The 20,679-nt window shown below is 42.7% G+C and overlaps 1 protein-coding gene across 8 annotated transcripts in view; it reads right to left on the reverse strand.

The window, feature by feature from the left end:
- The window catches only part of LOC125636878 (uncharacterized), a 234,487-nt gene that overhangs the window by 110,384 nt on the left and 103,424 nt on the right, over positions 1–20,679 (reverse strand). For 5 of the 8 annotated variants that reach the window (XR_007356749.2, XR_012668361.1, XR_007356750.2 and 2 more), the window contains one exon: positions 138–169. The exons of the other annotated variants lie outside the window; for them this stretch is intronic. The gene's annotated coding sequence lies outside the window, so the exon portion shown is untranslated. The remainder of the gene's footprint in view (positions 1–137; positions 170–20,679) is intronic. 8 annotated transcript variants of the gene reach the window in all.

Here is a 20,679-nt window from a genome sequence, read left to right on the forward strand (position 1 = left end):
TTGCAAACTTAAGCTTTGCAAACTGAAAGTCAAACGCTATTCTTCCTGGCTCACTCATCACCATTAATAAAGATTTTGCAATCAGCATGTTGCTTACACATTGATTCATTAGCCCCAACAGAATCTGGTTTACTCACCCAGAGCAGTGTTAGTCCTACAATCTGCAGAACTAAAATATAAAAAGTACAACATAGTGTAAACTTTTTTTAGTTTGAAAAATAAGAAGATATGACTGAAAACACACACACACACACACACACGGAGCAGGACAATTGCTTATAAAGAAGTTTTTACATGATCACTTTTTAGAGTTGTCAGAAATATTTAGAAAATACACATGCATCTGATGAAGTGAGCTGTAGCTCACGAAAGCTCATGCTCAAATAAATTGGTTAGTCTCTAAGGTGCCACAAGTACTCCTTTTCTTTTTGCGAATACAGACTAACACGGCTGTTACTCTGAAACTGTAACTTCAGAGCATCTCCAACTCAAGCCAGCTAAAAGAAATAGTTCATTAATTTTACATTTTGTTTTACTGAGGCAAGCCTATATTTTGGGAGGTATGTTCCAGATGGATTTCTTTTTGACACAGGATATTAAATACACTTGTAGAGTCAAGAAAATTTACTACTAAAAGTCTGGTATGCCAGGGAAGCTTTACCAATTGATTTCAGTTGAATTTTTGCCATGTGGCTTGCACCTAGTCAGTCATCTTTCCTATACCAGTTCCCACAATCATTTCTAGAGACCTCAGCAACAGAGAGTAATAAAGTGTCCTGATGGCGATACAAAATTAGGTTTGTTTTTAAACTAATATTCTGAGGAACTGATCTTTACGGCCCTGATTCAGCAAAGCACTTAAGCACATTCTCAAGTGCAGCCCTATTCAACACAACACTTTAGCACTTGCCTATGGCCCAGATTTTTAAAGGTATTTAGGCATTGCTGCCCTCATCACAGTAATGTCTAACTGAATTAGGAGCCTAAAATCTCATTTTCAAAAGGGATTTAGGCACATAGAAGCCAAAATTCCATTAGGCTCCTTAAGCCATTGGGTGTTGCAATACTAAGCACAGCAACAGCTAAATGCCTTTAAAAGTCTGGGCCTGAGGGATTTGCTGAATTGAGACCTGTCTGGTTTAATGACATTGTTTGTAATTGGTGACTTTAACTTTAGTTTGTATGGAGAGTCACAAATTTTGCAAAGCATTGTAATTTTATAATGAAAATCTCACCACCAACAAAAAAAGCAACTGCTCTAAATAGACTTTACTATCCATTTAAATTAGGTTCAATAAGATTATGGTAAATTACCAAATGATTATTCGCCACATTTTTATTCTAGCATGTGTCTCCCTCTGGAATAAGGAATATAAATCTATTTTAAATTGTTGCATCTCAATAAATAAAATCTTAATAATTGAGTGGTAGCAGTCTCATTAAATCTCTGAGAGTCATTTAGTGGCACAAGTCATTGTTTGCTAGTTAAATTCCAACTGTTTATTAAAACATGTTCATTGAGACTCAACAGCTCTCTAATGATGATACATAGCTGTTACATTTCAGTCAACTTATTTTCAGCACAGTAATTAAATGGTATTTCATTATTGTTCTTATTATAATTGGCAGGTAATAATGATACTGTGGCCTGCAGTTGTACGGTATCACATCAGGCAGTGATCTTGTCAAATCTCTTAAGATGAGCAGAGCTAGATATAGTTTGTACTTTTCAAGAACATCTAGGTGCTGCAAGAAGTGATGTGCATGATTGATACTCATTCCTCCAAGTCTATACTGAGCCAGTGCTATAGCAGCATGCTAGGAGGCAATGCAGTACTGTTTGTCAAATGAGATTTAAAACTCAATGTATATACAGTACTTGTGAGCCAATTCCAGAGATATCCTCAGCACCCCCCAGTTCCCACTGAGCAGTTGTACCAAGGAACAAGCAGCCAATAAAAGTAAAATCTCATACCTTGCTAGATAAGTGTCCTGGATTCATGGTATGATCGATTAACAAGAGGTGTTCTGGTGACTGTAATGTTTCTGTCTGGTGGCTCATTGACTGACTGTGGCATAGAATCATAGAATATCAGGGTTGGAAGAGACCTCAGGAGGTCATCTAGTCTAACCCCCTGCTCAAAGCAGGATCAACACCATCTAAATCATCCCAGCCAAGGTTTTGTTAAGCCAGGCCTTAAAAACCTCTATGGATGGAGATTCCACCATCTCCCTAGGTAACCCATTCCAGTGCTTCACCACCCTCCTAGTGAAATAGTGTTTCCCAATATCCAACCTAGACCTCCCTCACTGCAATTTGAGACCATTGCTCCTTGTTCTGTCATCTGCCAACACTGAGAACAGCCGAGCTCCATCCTCTTTGGAACCCCCCTTCAGGTAGTTGAAGGCTGCTATCAAATCCCCCCTCACTCTTCTCTTCTGCAGACTAGTTTCCTGAGCTCTTCTTGTAAATCATGTGCCCCAGCCCCCTAATCATTTTTGTTGCCCTCCGCTGGACTCCTTACAATTTGTCCACATCCCTTCTGTAGTGGGGGGACCAAAACTGGATGCAGTACCCCAGGTGTGGCCTCACCAGTGCCGATTAGAGGGGAATAATCACTTCCCTCGATCTGCTGACAATGCTCCTACTAATACAGCCCATTATGCCGTTGGCCTTCTTGGCAACGAGGGCACGCTGCTGATTCATATCCAGCTTCTCGTCCACTGTAACCCCCAGGTCCTTTTCTGCAGAACTGCTGCTTAGCCAGTCTGTCCCCAGCCTGTAGCGGTGCATGGGATTCTTACTTCCTAAGTGCAAGACTCTGCATTTGTCCTTATTGAACCTCATCAGATTTCTTTTGGCCCAATCCTCCAATTTGTCTAGGTCACCCTGGACCCTATCCCTATCCTCCAGCGTATCTACCTCTCCCCCCGCAGTTTAGTGTCATCCGCAAACTTGCTGAGGGTTCAATTAATCCCATCATCCAGATCATTGATAAAGATGTTGAACAAAACTGGCCCCAGGACCGACCCCTGGGGCACTCCGCTTGATACCGGCTGCCAACTAGACATCGAGCTGTTGATCACTATCCATTGAGCCTGACAATCTAGCCTGCTTTCTATCCACCTTATAGTCCATTCATCCAATCCATACTTTTTTAACTTGCTGGCAAGAATACTGTGGAGACTGTATCAAAAGCTTTGCTAAAGTCAAGATACATCACATCCACCACTTTTCCCATATCCACAGAGCCAGTATTTCATCATAGAAGGCAATCAGGTTGGTCAGGCATGACTTGCCCTTGGTGAATCCATGTTGACTGTTCCTGATCACCTTCCTCTCCTCCAAGTGCTTCAAAATGGATTCCTTGAGGACCTGCTCCATGATTTTGCTATGGACTGAAGTGAGGCTGATCAGTCTGTAGTTCCCTGGGTTCTTTTTCTTCCCTTTTTTAAATATGGGCACTGTTGTTTGCCTTTTTCCCATCATCCAGGACCTCACCCGATCATCACGAATTTTCAAAGATAATGGCCAATGGCTGTGCAATCACATCAGCCAACTCCCTCAGCACCTTTGGATGCGTTAGATCTGGACCCATGGACTTGTGCACGTCCAGCTTTTCTAAATATTCCTTAACCTGTTCTTTCACCACTGAGGGCTGCTCACCTCCTCCCCATACTGTGTTGCCCAGTGCAGCAGTCTGGGAGCATCTTTCAATACATTGTCAGAACTCAGTTCTTTATGGAGCTTAGAGGAGACTCCATCTTGATTTTGTAGTTTCAGTTAAGATAACTTGAATCTAGGGAAGGATTTTCAAATATGCTCAGCGTTGGTCTGACTGCTCCCGTTGAAGTCAATGTTGAAACTCCCTTGGACTTCCATGGCAATAGAGTTAGTTCTTAAGCTTAAAAAGCAGCTGATTTATTATCTCCAGAGTCTCAGATGTATATTTCCAGCCACTCTGGGGCTTGACCGCCCCTTTGTAACCAAGGTTTCCAACCCAAAATCATGCACTTTCCCTGTATTTATGTTTTCAGTTAGCTAGTTAGAGGTGTAAAATACTCAGATTTGTGCCTGCAGTTCAAGAATCTCACCCACGTAAGGGAAGCAACCCTTCTGAAAATGTGTAGATGGGGCAAGATCCACAAGTGGTGTAAATGTTCATAGCTCCAATGAAGCCAGCAGAGCTACATCAGTTCACACCAGCTGAGGATCCGGTCCATATTGTCTATTGCTCCATGTTCAGCTGAGTAAATGGGCCAGATCCTCAGCTGGTGTAAATCACCATAGCTCCATTGCCATGCTGATTCACATTGCCAGCTAAGAGTATGGCCTCTTATGTTCTAATATTGCAGTTTTAAATAAAAAATATAAAGGGATCTGAGACAACAAAATTGTGCATCCTTTTTTTAATAGCAAACATTACTCGATTAGTAAGAATCAGACTCAGATGTCACTTACATCCGTGTAAATAAAGAGTAGCTCCTTTGAAATCAGTGTACAGTGTGACCCACGAAAACTTATGCTCAAGTAAATCTGTTAGTATTTAAAGTGCCACCGGACTCCTTGTTGTTTTTGTGGAACATTTAAAATACTCTGACAGGCCCATGCATAGTGATATGTTAAAATGACAGATGCGAAGGACAGATTTTTGGAAAAGAACAAAACTCCAAGCTGGATGGGAATTTTAAATCCTCCCAGAGGTTTGCTCCGTTTGGATCCCAGGTTTTCATTTCTTGTTGCTGTTGTTTTATTTAGTGCTTGGGACCATGATAAGGACCCCTTTGTGCTAGGTTCATCTTTAGTTAGAAGTTAGGAGTAGGGCTCCAAGTCTGCAAGGAGTCAGTCTCTGTTAAGTGAAGCATTTAAGCACATGATTAAACTTAAACTATGTGCTTCGTTGAACAGGGGAGGACTTAAGCACATGCTTAAACGCTTTGCCGATCTGGAACTTAGGGAAGTGGGTTGTAGTTAGATAGTAGGCTATGGGCAGAAGGAAGAGAGAAAGAACTGGATAATACTTTGATTCTTTAAAAAAAATCATCTGAATTGGTTCAGAACCATTTTAAGGAATCACTTATTTGTTTTTCACAGTTGCCTTGTAGTAACATTATAGCATTAATTGTGAAGTATCCCAGGCAGCCGCAGTCTATTCAGGTTACCAGTGCTGCCGGGCTATCTCCTAGGCTTTTGGGTTTTTCTTCTTGTAATGATTCTGCATCCAAGTAGGATGTGACTCCTCGAAGGGAGTTAGGAGCACACCTCGGCTGCTGGCAGTGTGTGCATGCAGTCAGCTATTTGGAGATGGACGGGTAAAGGGAAAAGAGGGAGAGCCCCGGTCCTCACTGAGCTAGAGTGTATGATGCACTTTAGACTCTCCATGGAGGAGCCTCTAGAGAAGATCCAGGAGGGAACAGTGTGAATGTTGCTCATGGAGCCAAGGTTGGGAAAGCGGCTCGTGAGCATTCAGTAAAACTTTCGTGCCAGAGAACAAACAGCAGCTTCTCCAGCCAGTAACTGTAGCTTCCTGCTGCTTGAATCAGCCAATGCCCACTGTGCCTCAAAGGTGTCTAGGAAGCCAGCGGATGCTGCCCAGTGGAACTCTGCCCGGAGGCGTGAGACAAGGGAAGACTGGAAATAGGTCTCACAGTCGCTGAGCATCCCCTCATCCAGCATCCTCCTCCTAGTGCTATAAATGGCGACCTTGGCTAGGGCCAGGAGTAGGTTGATGAGGAGGTCTCGCGACTTTGTGTGGCCATGGACAGGGTGTGTGAAAATGAACAAGTGTGAGGAAAAGTGCAGCCAGAACCTCAGCAAGAGGTTCTGGAGGAGCCAGAATAGGGGCTGCAGCCAGGCGTATTCAAGGTAGATGTGCACCAGGTTCTCCCTCAAGCCACAGAATGGCGGTGAACCATGACAGGTACACGTCCATGCTCACAGCTCCGTGAAGGAGCTGCCAATCGATATCCCCAGCACGCCGTGGGACCAGGGTGAGATAGAGGCTGGCCCAACAAAGCTCCTCACCCTCCACAGGTGGTAAGTAGTCCGGCCATTTGGTGTCCGGGTGGGACATGAGGGTGAGGAAATGCAACATGTGGAGCACGAGTGTGTATAGTTGGTCCCTGGGCATGGTTTGGAAGCGAACTGGCTGCAGGGCGCGCAGCTGGCTCGAAGTATGGGAGTGAGGAGGCCAGGGGGATCATGGAATAGGGGCCTGATAAAAAGGTCCGGAGGGCCTGACGTGAGGGGTGGGCAAGGAGCACCCTCTCGCAGGGCCCTCTGCAGGAAGACAAGAGAAATGGGCGATAAGGTCGCCCCCCACCTCCTGGAGTACACCCCGGGGGGGGGGGAGGTCGGAAGGGTGGAGAGACCCATGCGCTGACCTAGCGCCCGGGGATCCAGTCAGTCCCCCCTGTCGTAGTCCAGGAGGTCTCCGACCTTAGTGGTTTCTGCCAGGACCAATCTCCAGTTGGCTGAGGCACTTAGGGTTGCCAACTTTCTAATTGCACAAAACCAAACACTGTGCCCTGCCCCTGCCCCGCCCGAGGCCCTGCCCTCTAGGCAGAACAGGAATACAAATAATAATAAAATTATAGTCATCCCTATGCACCCTGTCTTACACCACCTTCTGGCATGGCTCCAAGAGAAAAGAATGGAACAACTCCAAACCATAGTCCACAATAAAATCAACAGAACTCCTCAAAGGGCACCAACACATCTGTCCACCAATAGGAGATTAGCAATTGACAGGGATTTCTGGACCGATCTCAGATACTAATATAGGAGCCCAGCATGGAATAGAATCCACTCTGCAGGAGAGGTCTAACTTTAAGGTTCCAGGAGTACAGGATGGCACTCTTCCCTGTGAGGCAGCAGTAACCAAGAGCTTCTTTCTCCACTGCCTCGCACCTAGCAGATGTCTTACGGAGCATGAGTCCAACAGCTGTTCTTTTGAAGAAAAATGGGAACCTTTCATAGAGGCATAAACAATGCCAGCTCAAACTGGAGCCAGTTCTCTCACTCCATTTGTGTAGTCCTTGAAGTTGAAATGGTTGAATTTCCTCAAGGATTTTCTGCTAATTTTACTGATCATGAAGTTTTGGAGGGAGGAGTTCCATGTGGAAAAAGGCCCTGATCCCGAAAATAACCTTGTGGCTGCACAGGGACTAAGGACTGTGCACTGCGATTACAAGTTAGCTACAGTGGAAATGAGTATCTTTCAATATATCAGTCATCATCTAGATGAGCTCTAACCATGTAAATGGTCTTTTTCTAATTACAGTACTATGTGTCAGTTATGCTAATACCTACAGATTAATTTCCTCAAATGTAGGAAATTAGTATTGGTGGAATGTGGATTTATGCAATCAAGGAGTCAATTGAGCACAACTTTTAATACTAAAAGCTAGACTGTGTCTTTATCATAGAATCATCGAAATGTAAAGCTGGAAGGGAACTCAAGAAGTCATCACATCCAGCCCTCTGCAGTGAGTCAAGACCAAGTAAACCTAGATCATTCCTGACAGGTGATTGTCCAACCTGTTCTTAAAAACCTCCAATGATGGGGATTCCACAACTTCCCTTGTTAACCTATTCCAATACTTAACTATCCATATAGTTAGAAAGTTGTACCTAATAAATATCTAACCTAATCTTCCTTGCTGCATTATTTCTTGTCCTACCTTCAGTTGACTTGGATAACAGTTGTTCACTGTCCTGTTTTTAACAGTGCTTAACGTATTTTAAGACTGTTATCAGGTGCCCCCTCAGTCTTCTTTTCTCAAGACTAAACATGCCCAGTTTTTTTAACCTTTCCTCATAGGTCAGAAAATCTTTTTTAGAAAATCTTTTACCATTTTGTTGAACTCCTCCAGACATTCTCCAGTGTGACCACATCCTTCCTAAAGTGTGGCTTTCAGAACTGGACACAATACTTCAGCAGAGACTGCACCAGTTCTGAATAGAACAGGACAATTACCTCCCGTGTCTTCTATACAACATTCCTGTTAACACACCCCAGAACGATACTAAACTTTTTGCAACTGCATCACACTGTTAACTCATAGTCAGTTTGTGATCCACTCTAACCCCCAGATCCTTTTTTCACCAGTACTACCACCTAGCCAGTTATTCCCCATTTTATAGTTGTGTGTTTGATTTTTCCTTTCTAAGTGAAGTAGTTTGCACTTGTCTTTATTGAATTTCCTCTTGATTTCAGACCAGTTCTCTAATTTGTCAAGGTCATTTTGAATTCTAATCCTGTCTTCCAAAGTGCTTGCAACCTCTCCCAGCTTCGTGGAATTCACAAATTAGTATAAGCACATTTTCCACTCCATTATCAAGATCATTATTAGAAATATTGAATAATACTGGACCCAGGACTGACTCCAGTGAGACTCCAGTAGCTACACTCTCCCAGTTTGACAGCAAACTCATTGATAATTACTCTTTGAGTACAGTCTTCCAACCAGTTTTTCACCACTACTCCCCAGACTAATTTCATCTAGAACACATTTCCACAGTTTTCTAATGAGACTATCATGTGGGACTGTGTCAAAAGTCTTTCTAAAATCAAGATCTATCACATCTACTGCTTTCACCTATCCACTAGGACCGTAACCCTGTCAAAGGAGATTAGGTTGATTTGGCATGATTTGTTCCTTATAACCCTATTATACTGTAGATGATTGTTTAATACTTTGTTCCAGTATCTTTCCAGGTATTGAAGTTAGGTTGATAATTCAACTGGTCTATAATTCCCTGAGTCCTCTTTGTTTCCCTTTAGGTACTATGTTTGCCTTTCTCCAGTCCTCTGGGACCTTACCTGTCCTCCATAAGTTCTTGAAGATAATTGTTAACACTTCTGAGATTGCTTCAGCTAGTTCCTTATGTACCCTTGAATTTCATCAGGCCCTGCTGACTTGAATACATCTAACTTATCTAAATATTCTTTAACATGTTCTTTCCCTATATTTGTTTGCATTCCTTCCCCCTTGTAATTAATATTACTTGTGTTGAGTATCTGGTCACCATTTGCCTTTTTAGTGATGACTGAAGCAAAATAGACATTAAACACCTTCGCCTTCTGGATGTTACCAGTTATTAGCTTACTTTCCCTGCTAAATAGAGGATCTACACTTTGCTTCATCTTTTTCTTGTTTCTAATGTATTTATAGACCCTCCTCTTACTGCCTTTTAGGTCCCTTGTCAGGTCTGTCTCATTTTCTGATTTTGTCCATAAATGTTTGTGCTATTCTTTTGTACTCCTCCTTAACAATTTGTCCATTTTTCCACTTTTTGTACAATTCCTTTTTGATTTTCAAGTCATTAAAAACCTCCTGATTCAGCCATATTGGCCTCTTACTATTCTTCCTCTCTTTCCTTTTCGTCAGGATAGTTGGCAGTAATGTGTTTAATGTTGTCTCCTTGAGAAACTGTCAGCTCCCCTGAATGCTTTTATCTCTTAGGTCCCATGGAAAGAAAATCTTACCTACCAGTTCTGTGAGTCTATTAAAGTCTGCTTTTTTTTAAGTCCATTGTCCTTATTCTGCTACTCTCACTCCTTCCTTTCCTTAGAATCATGAAATGTATCAGTATATGATCACTTTCACCCAAATTTTCTTCCACCTTCAGATTCACAACCTGTTCCTCCCTGTTGGTAAGGATCAAGTCTAAAGTGGCTGTCCCCTGGGTTACTCCCTTCACCTTCTGAAACAAAAAGTTGTCCCAAATAAATTCCAAGAACTTATTAGACATTTTGTGTTTTGCTGCATTACTTTTCCAACAGATGTCTGGGTAGTTAAAGTCCCCCATTGGTACCAGGTCTTGTGTTTTGGATATTTCTGATATTTAGTCTAGAAATGCCTCATCAACCTCCTTTTCCTTATTTGGTGGTTTATAGGAGACCCCTACCTTGACATCACCGCTATATTTTCCCCTTTTATCTTTACCCAGAGAGTTTCAACTGGTCTGCCTCTCACCTCCTTCTGGACCTCAGAACATGTGTGTATATTCTTGATGTATAAAGCAACACCTCCTCTCTTTTTTCCCTGCCTGTCCTTTCTGAACAAGCTCTACTCCTCTATACCAATATTTGAGTCAAGAAATTTATCCCACCAGCCTTCATCAACCCACGCACAAGATACACAGCAGGAGCAACAGTATGCCTCAGAAACACCCCCTCAGAGGCACAATTCCATCCCATTTGTTCCCTGCAGGAAGCATCAGGCACATAGCATCTGCACTAACCGCAGTACCCCAAGTTATAATCCGAATAATCTAAGATGGCCATGTAAGTGTGTGTGGGGGGGGGGATCCTCTCCTCCATCTCTTTAAGCATGTAGCCATGGTAGGGATCGGTATTTAGGGACAAGGAAAGCAACAGAGAAGGTTCAAACTGAGGATAGCAGCCATCCATGGGTACTACCTTAAATCTCAGTTTTGTACATGGGCACTTCCATTTGATAGTGGCCACCTTATTTTGTCATTTCCAGTGGGAGATCATCAACCATCATCATAGGATTTATTCCCTATTGAAGTATCCTTTCTGAATAGCAGGGTAATTTGAGGAGTAGGGCCTGGGGAAGGCATGACCAAGTGGTTGAGCTGGTAAAGCATCTGTCTCACCTGCAGCCTTTCATATCAGAGGACCCTATTCTGAGAGGAGGATCAGCTCTATACAGTTTCATGTGGAAAGCGGTGTCAGATTTCCATCAGTACCCTTGGGTAGGCCAAGCCAATCATTTATGAGCCACTGAGCAAGGAAGGGATTCCTTAAGTATGTTCAGGAAGACTTTTGGCCTTTTCTTGCCTGTTTGTGGGTAATGAGCAAAAAATTATGCATCCAAGTTAAATATATTAGTGATTTTGTACACAGCAATTAGAACCCTCCTAAAATATTATTCCCCTCTGCACACCTCAATTTTCAAAAGGCTAAGGCCTTTAAAAACACATGCCATTGTATCCCATTCCCTTTAATATCAGTTAGCTAATTGCCCTCTTCCTTATCTTCTTTAAGTGTTCAAAGGTAATTTTAAAGAACACCTCATTTAGCTTTCATTTGACTTAGTTCAGCCTATGCACAAATCAGAGCTGAAAGAGGAACTTGGGAGGGTCTGAGCTAATCAAAGCTCAAATCTCTACAATGTTTAAATATAAATCAAAATAGTTGAAGGCTCTCCAAAGCTTCAGTTTCTCTGAAAACACTAGTTCTTCTCTTTCCATGATTAGCTCTCAGTTTCATCCCCATCCCCTGAAGGTATTTTTCTAAGTATATTTTAGCCATTTTCTCCGAGACATACAGTTGAGCGATTCAAGAATGATATTAAATTTTGACCTGTAGGTGCATTGTTATTGCTTCCAAGCAGGACCCTTTGTCCAAATTAAGGTTTCAGGGTTCAACTCCTAAATTGAAGTCTACTAATGACTTTAAGGCTAAAAATGTTACTAGAATCTATTAAAACCATGACTTTGATCATCCATTCCATATGACAGTCACCGCTATATGCTCCCTATGTCAGAAATGATAACTGGCTCTCTCCTCCACCGTTTGCTTCAGAAATCTTGAAGTCTGCTAAATTAAATCTGCTTACCTGTCTTTACCACATCTTATAGTTCTGAAACGCAATATGGGTTAGGAAAGTTAAGAATATAACATTTCATACTCTTCCTGTGTTTTTTTCTTCCCCAGTGTAGTTACTGCAAAACAGGGAGCAGGGGGAAAGGGCATATCATGAAAGATATTTTTATCCTTGGATTTAATCATGACAGTAACTGAGCTTCCCCAATGAGGAGTTTTGATTGAAAAGTTTGGGCTCTGATTCTTCCCAAGATACGTTCTGTTAGTGAATAAGACTGGGAAATAGTTTCTCTAAGGCTATGTCTAACTAGCACTTTTGTTGGTAAAGCTTTTTTTGGTTGGGGTGTGAAAAAAACACACCCCTGACCAACGTAAGTTACACCGACAGACGCGCCGGAGTGGACAGCGCTATGTCAGTGGGAGACTCTCTCCTGCCGACATAGCTATCGCCGCTCATTGGGGAGCTCTCTCCCATTGGCAGAGAGCCGCTACATGGTACAGCTGTGCCACTGTAAGGTCTCTTGTGCAGACATAGCCTAAGAAAGCCAAATTTGCCATAAACATTCTCTGCTTGAAAAATAAAATTTAGACTCTATGTGCATATGTGCTAACTTACTCATACACACAATGTGTATATATGAATAGGTGACATACATTCCATTTGTATCTGATTTATTTGTGCATGCTATGTAGAGTTCTGTAAATCAGGATTTAAAATAATACCATACTGTATATAAATTAAATCATCAGCTGTTTTATTAGCGAAGGTTAATTGGCCAAATTCCTCCCTGATGCAACTTGGTTGAAGCCAGTGAAGTTGTACTATAGGTTAATTTAGTTTAATATGTGGAAACTGGACATTAACACGAGGCTAAGGCCAAATTCTAGCATCCTTACTCCTGCTGAGTAATACTTCACTCTGTGAGTAATTCCATGGAAATACTATTCATTATATGCAATGAGGGCAGAGTCTAGTCCTAAATGATTTGTTCACTTTGTGTGATTTTGAAAATTTACACATCCAAAATAGATGTGTAAACCAAGGAATTAGAACAGACTGGGTCAGATTCTGATGTCAGTTACACCACTGGGGCTGAGATCAACTCCACTGAAGTCTATGGGTTTTACTCCAGAATATTTGAGAGCAGTGACTGGCCCCTTCTTAATTTGTTTATACACATATGCTGGCCTTCAGACGTAAAGTGAGTGTGACACAATTCTAGACTGCTGGTTTTGAAAAGAAATGTAGTGAGAATGAGCTGTATCCATAAAGAATCCAGGCCCGATACCTGTCTGTCCAGCTACAATAAGGTGTCAATTTTTAACAGTGAGGGTAATTAACAATTAGCCAAGAATTGTGATAGATCCTCCATCACTGGCAATTTTTAAATCAAGATGGGATATTTTCCTAAAAGATCTGCTCTAGGAATTATTTTGGGGATGTTCTATGGCCTGTGTTGTGCAGGTGGATAGGCTAGACTAGATGAGCACAATGGTCCCTTCTGGCCTTGGAATCAATGACGATATGTTTGTAACAAATCCACACAAATCCCCCTGACAATGCATTTCCATGGCAGTTACATATGTACATCTTATGGAAGACAGTTCAGTAGGTCAGAACCATTTCGGGGGGGGCAGAGCGGGGGCAGGAAGAGGTGGAGCGAGGGCAGGAAGAGGCAGCATGGGAGGCAGGGCCTTGGGGGAAGTGGCAGAGTTGGGGGCGGGGCCTCAGGGTGGACGGGGGGTTGATCACCCCTGAGGAAAACTAAAAGTCGAGTAAAACTTTTTTTTTTTTTAAGTAAACACTAAAACTATGATAGACAGCACTTTTAGGTCGCAGTTGCTGTCTCAGATCCTTGACTGCTTTCGGTCAGGGCAGGAGTGCTTTCAGTGAGGATGGGCAATGCAGCAAAAATCAGATCTGTAAAAAGGTCACTTCTGCCCCTTCCATAACATTAGCCTATGAGACAGCCAGCCACACTGCAGCGTGTCACCAAAATGTGAACAAATGACTGACTAAATACTCACTAATCAATGGCAGGTATCAAAACTATAATCTCCTCATTACTGTGTGCCACCTAGGTAAACTGCAAACCATGCACAGAGTCTCTGACAGGGTAGACAATACAGGGCATTGTATTCATCAGCCCTTACACCAGGACCTATGGTATCTGGAATATATTAATTTTTAATGGGAAATGTTATCCTATATAGCCGACTATTGCAATGGGATCATTTATCAAGGCTGACACCAACCAGATACACTGTGAATTGCTAAGGACCATTGTTAAAAAGGGGGGGGGGGAACCTAGTGTTTATAAATGTCATGATTTTTAAAACACCACCACTTACAATCAAGTGCCATTGCAGTGCATTTCAATGAGCATTAAGGCATTTGTATTGCCAGTTTGCAAATGCAGCATCTTAAGAAGCCCAAATGGATTTTTATGTAATTATTGTCATTAACTCGAAGGGATGGGTGATCAGCACAGAGTCTGTTTGCAGAAAGCAAGTGTGGAAATGTCTTGTCAATGGAACCTTCATGGTCAGTTCCCCACACCACCTCTAAAACCTTACCCATAAATGCCAAGCAGCTCCGGTGACACAGCCAGCTTGCCCTCTCCATAGTGTACCCGAGGGGTGCCCAACCCACGGGCTGTACACGACCCACCAAAGCATTTCATTAGGCCTGCGGCCTGCTTCAACACAATATACTTACAGCCGATTCATTAGCGTTTTATCGTCATGTTTACATCATTTCAGTTTGCACAAGTGTCTAAATAGACAATGCTGTACATAGAAACAACCTATCTAAATACATACGAAACAAGCTGAACTTAAAATATCGATCAATACTGGTGACTTTAAATCTTATAGAAATATGGAGAATCTGTCTGGCCTACACAAGGGTGTGCTTTATGTGTCCCTCTTGTGTAATAAGGTTGGGCACCATTGGTTGTAACCCTTTTAGACTGAGCAGTTAGCCAGCGTTTGGGGTCTTGCAGGCTGTTTCCATTAGGAGGAGAAATTGATGACTGAGTCAGGCATTTCTTTGGTGCACTCCTGTTTTATTTACAATGCATATACACAAACTCCTGTTTGTCTGAACACAGTAGGATCAAACAAAGGGAAGTAGTTTCCTTGTTCACAATTCCATGCCTGTTTTTTCAGGGAGCATTCTGCCAAAAAACCCTCTCTTTTTCTCAGGACTTTTTCCCAGGGCCAAACTGCTAGTACTTGTTATCTCCTAGTTTTCTGGCTGATGTCTAGCTGCTTCTTTTACGCGGACACACAGCTGCAAGCAGCCCCTGAGTCTGCATTCAGTCTAGTCTTTGAGCAGTGGATTCCATTGTTTCAGCTATCAGTAAACAGAGGGGCATTTTGTTGTTCCCTCATTTAGCCTAAATGGAAGGCGGCCAGCATGCCCATCAGCTCAGTGAGGTATGTGACCGCCCATAGATCAACAACACACTTGCTGGGTGCTACCCAACCTCCAGTATAACAATAGTCGTCTTCTTGGTGGCTATAGTCTAGAGGTCAATTCTTTCAATGATTTTGGAGCCCAGGTTAGGATTTGGGGGGGTTAGCGAATCAGCGAAACTTACAAGATTTTGTCTGTCCAGCATCCATTTGTTTTTTGGGCCCGGGGTCTGTCTTTTCTCTCCGTTTCTGTTTGATAGTTATCCATAGCACGTAAAAAGAAAATCCCACAAGATTTTTTTTATCCAGATCGCCCCGTTATTTACTTTAAAATGTACATTACGCCCATCACCATCACATCTGGGTGCCTTTACAGATTAAAAACGACAGTAACGAATGTGGTTGTCAGCAACCAACAGCAAACACAACCTATCTCGACCTTAATCAAACCAAAATAACTAGCCTTCACACAAGGCGGGTGAGGTAATATTTTTATTGGACCAACCTGTGCTGGTGAAAGAGACAAGCTTTCAAGCTACAGAGTTCTTCTTCAGGTCTGGGAAAGGTACTTAGGCCTGGTCTGCACTAGAAAATCAGGTCAGTATAACTACGTCGCTCAGGAGTGTGAAAAATCCACACCCCTAAGCAACACAGTTAAACCAACCTAACCCCCAAGGTCAACAGTGCAAGATCAGCAGGACTCGGAGAATTATTCCATTGACCTAGATACCACCTCTTGGGGAGGTGGATTACCTATGCCGACAGGAGAACCCCTCCCACTGGCATAGGGAGCATCTTCACTGAAGCACTACAGCTGCAGTGCTGCAGCCTTTTAAGTGTAGACAAACTCTCAGAGTGTCATAGCTAAATGCAAGATGGAACAGATTGTTTAGCATAAGTAGTTAACAAATATTGTGAGAGACCATTCAAGGTGAAGTGGCCCGTTAACATCTCTGCAGTCATAGGACAAAAAAAGAGGGGGTTTGTGGGTTACAGATTGTTGTAATAAGACATAAATCAGTACCTTTATTAAGATCGTGATTTTTAGTGTCTAACAAAGTTATGAATTTAAGCTCCCAGGCTTGTCTTTTGAAAGTATTGTGCAGGTTTCCTTGGAGGATGAGGACTGAAAAGTCAGAAAATACTTAGGCCTACCTTAGTGCAGGGAACTGGACTATATGAGCTATCAAGGTCCTTTCCAGTCCCATATTTCTGTGATTCGATTATATGGAGTGATCGCTTTATGAAAAGTGTTCACCCATGGATGATATGGTGTTTTTGTCTTTTATCATTTTCTGTATGAGTTCATTCAAGAGTGTAGTGATTGGTTTCACCCACACAGCTGTTGTTGGGGTATTTAGTGCACTGGATGAGGTACTACATCACTTGTGATAGGCAAGTGTAGGACCTTGCAAGGTGTGTTGTAGGGAGTATTGATCATCAAAGCAGTGGAAATGTTGTCTGTAGCTGTATACGATTTTTACATCTGTAGTTATGGCAGGGTCTGGTGCTGCTTTGAATTGCTGGGTACTTCCCTGTAGGGAACTTGTTTGATGAAGGTGGTAACCACCCCAAATGCACCACGAAATCTGTTATCTACAGCCAGGCACTCAGAAACCACAGAATATGCTCCAAGGAGAAAGTCTGGGATATATATCTTAACACACTTAAAACCACCTTCAACAAATAAGGACACTCCACCGGAGAAGTAGATCACATCATGGAACGGGCCACCCAAATACCCTGAGAGAACCTGCTTCAATACAAAAATAACACCCCCTCTGGCCACTTGCCCCTACCTGTCACCTACCACCCACACTGCTGGTATTCCAACCCATACTCAATGGGGACCACATCCTGAAAGAAATCCTTTCCAAACCCCATCTTCTGGCCTTCAGACAACCTCCCAGCCTCACCAAGCTCATCATCAGAAGCAAGTTGCCCACAGACAAGGACCTACCATCTCAAAACGGCATCAGACTCTGCCAGAACAACATCTGCACTGCTACCATAATCAATACCCCGCACAACACACCTTCCAAGGTCCATAGGTCCTACATATGCCTATCACAACATGTGGTGTACCTCATCCAGTGCACTAAATGCCCCAATAACAACCGTGTGAGTGAAACCAGACAATCACAACACTTTCAAAGGAACTTGCACAGAAAAATGAAAAAAGACAAAAACACTCTATCACCTGTGGGTGAACGTTTTTCACAAAACGATCACTCCAGAACTGACCTCTCAGTCCTCATCCTCAAAGGAAACCTGCACAACATCTGAAAAAGACGAGCCTGGGAGCATAAATTAATAACTTTGCTAGAAACTAAAAATCGTGGTCTTAATAAAGACACTGGGTTGCAACAATCTGTAACACACTAACTTTCCCTTTGTTTGTCTTATGACTGCAGAGGTGTTAACAGGCCACTTCACCTTGAATGATCTCTTACAATATATTTTAACTACTTATCCTAAACAATCTGTCCCTCCTTGTATTTAGCTGTGGCATTCTAATCACCTTTCCCACACTTGAAGAAGAGTTCTGTGTAGCGCAAAAGCTTATCTCTTTCACCAACAGAAACACTGGATTTATGGCTTATTACAACAATCTGTAACCCACTAACAACCCTCCCTTAGCTGCTTCCCCCCTCTTATCTCTCTATGACTAGAGAGAGGTGTTAACAGGCCATTTCACCTTGAATGGTCCCTGGAAATATGTGTTAACTATGTTTGCTAAACAATCTGTTCCATCTTGTATTCAGCTGTGACACTGAGTAAGTTTCCTGGACCTGAAGAAGAGCTCTGTGTAAGCTCAAAAGCTTGTCTCTCTCACCAACAGAAGTTGATCCAATAAAAGATATTACCTCACCCACCTTGTCTCTCTAAGGGTATATCTACACTACCAGGCAGAAACTGATCCTGCAGGGGATCGATTTATCACATCTAGTCTAGACGCGATAAATCGACCCCCAAGGGCTCTCCCATCAACTCCTGTATTCCATCGCCGTGAGAGGCACAGGCGGAGTCAATGGGGGAGCAGCAGCAGTCGACTCACCGTGGTGAAGACACTGCTGTAAGTCAATCTAGGTACGTCGACTTCAGCTACGTTATTCACATAGCTGAAGTTGCATAACTTAGATCAATCCCTCCCCTAGTATAGACCAGGGCTAGTATCCTTGGACCCACACAGGTACAACACTGCAAACATGTCCTTCACACACACACCCAAGCAATAGGACTAAATTATGAGAAATCAAAAGTAAACAGATGCATTTTATATCATAGCCTGTTGGACACCAAATGGTATGACAGACTTTGAGAGAGAGAGGTGGGGTCGTACTGCTAGGAACTGTAAATGTTTTCTCAAGATAAGATTAATTAATTCTTGCACACCAAAAAAAAAAATTCTCACTTGTAAATGGCATGAAATTGACTGTTTCAGTGTCCCATTCTCAGCAATACGGTGCTTTCTCTCTGACTTCTAGAATGCCTGGAGGCCACAGAGAGAAAAATTTCCTCTCAATGTCTGCCACAAACAGGTCCTTGTTCCAACCTGATGTAATATGTACTTTCAGATTAGTGGGGGAACTTCATTTAAACTTCTACAGGAGAGACTCGAAGCTCTGAAATGCCAGTGCATCAAGCAGGGTTTTACTTTATAAACATTCCTTTGTTAATGAAATTGAAAAGTTCAGGCAAAGAATTTTCCACGTGTAATCATTCCAAACATAAACAATATGGCTTAAAATCCCTTTTCCCAAATTCACGGTAACTGCTGCTGGGGAAAACAAAAAACCCTGTCATCTTAGACACTTTTCAGAGGAACAGCCGTGTTAGTCTGTATTCGCAAAAAGAAAAGGAGTACTTGTGGCACCTTAGAGACTAACCAATTTATTTGAGCATGAGCTTTCGTGAGCTACAGCTCACTTCATCAGATGTATACCGTGGAAACTGCAGCAGACTTTATATACACACAGAGAATATGAAACAATACCTCCTCCCACCCCACTGTCCTGCTGGTAATAGCTTATCTAAAGTGATCAACAGGTGGGCCATTTCCAGCACAAATCCAGGTTTTCTCACCCTCCACCCCCCCACACAAATTCACTCTCCTGCTGGTGCTAGCCCATCCAAAGTGACAACTCTTTACATAATCAAGTCGGGCTATTTCCTGCATAGATCCAGGTTTTCTCACATCCCCAGCAGTTTCTCGCTGGAGTCTGGATTTGAAGTTTTTTTGTTTTAAGATAGCGTCCTTGCCTACAGACAGCCCCGCAACCTGAAGCAAATACTCACCAACAACCACATACCACACAACAGAACCACTAACCCAGGAACTTATCCTTGCAACAAAGCCCGTTGCCAATTGTGCCCATATATCTATTCAGGGGACACCATCACAGGGCCTAATAACATCAGCCACACTGTCAGAGGCTCGTTCACCTGCACATCCACCAATGTGATATATGCCATCATGTGCCAGCAATGCCCCTCTGCCATGTACATTGGTCAAACTGGACAGTCTCTACGTAAAAGAATAAATGGACACAAATCAGATGTCAAGAATTATAACATTCATAAACCAGTCGGAGAACACTTCAATCTCTCTGGTCACGCAATCACAGACATGAAGGTCGCTATCTTAAAACAAAAAAACTTCAAATCCAGACTCCAGCGAGAAACTGCTGAATTGGAATTCATTTGCAAATTGGATACTATTAATTTAGGCTTAAATAGAGACTGGGAGTGGCTAAGTCATTATGCAAGGTAGCCTGTTTCCTCTTGTTTTTTCCTACCCTCCCCCCCCCCCCAGATGTTCTGGTTTAACTTGGATTTAAACTTGGAGAGTGGTCAGTTTAGATGAGCTATTACCAGCAGGAGAGTGAGTTTGTGTGTGTATGGGGGTGGGGGGGATGTGAGAAAACCTAGATCTATGCAAGAAATAGCCCGACTTGATTATGTAAAGAGTTATCACTTTGGATGGGCTAGCACCAGCAGGAGAGTGAATTTGTGTGGGGGGGTGGAGGGTGAGAAAACCTGGATTTGTGCTGGAAATGGCCCACCTGTTGATCACTTTAGATAAGCTATTACCAGCAGGACAGTGGGGTGGGAGGAGGTATTGTTTCATATTCTCTGTGTGTATATAAAGTCTGCTGCAGTTTCCACGGTATACATCTGATGAAGTGAGCTGTAGCTCACGAAAGCTCATGCTCAAATAAATTGGTTAGTCTCTAAGGTGCCACAAGTACTCCTTTTCTTTTTTCATCTTAGACACTGTTATATCACCAAGACTAGCATCTGCTGCTAGACGAGCTCGAATCAAAATTACAAGGTCTGGGTCTTTGTCACAGAGTGACCATTATATGTTGCATTTTGAAGTTGCAACACACCTATCCTGTCTGGGCAAGGAATCTATTCTGGTGGTCTGCACCTAAAGGTTAATGGAACCAGAGTGCTTCTAGAGGGAAATTATGGTTCACTCAACAATGGTTAGGCAGCTGGTGTGCTATGGTGGTGGTAGGAGGGTGGTGAAGCACTGGAATGGGTTACCTAGGGAGGTGGTTGAATCTCCATCCTTAGAGGTTTTTAAGGCCCTGCTTGACAAAGCCCTGGCTGGGATGATTTAGTTGGTGTTGGTCCTGCTTTGAGCAGGGGATTGGACTAGATGACCTCCTGA

This window comes from Caretta caretta, chromosome 5, assembly GCF_965140235.1.
Source record: "Caretta caretta isolate rCarCar2 chromosome 5, rCarCar1.hap1, whole genome shotgun sequence".
Classification (NCBI taxonomy): domain Eukaryota; kingdom Metazoa; phylum Chordata; order Testudines; family Cheloniidae; genus Caretta; species Caretta caretta.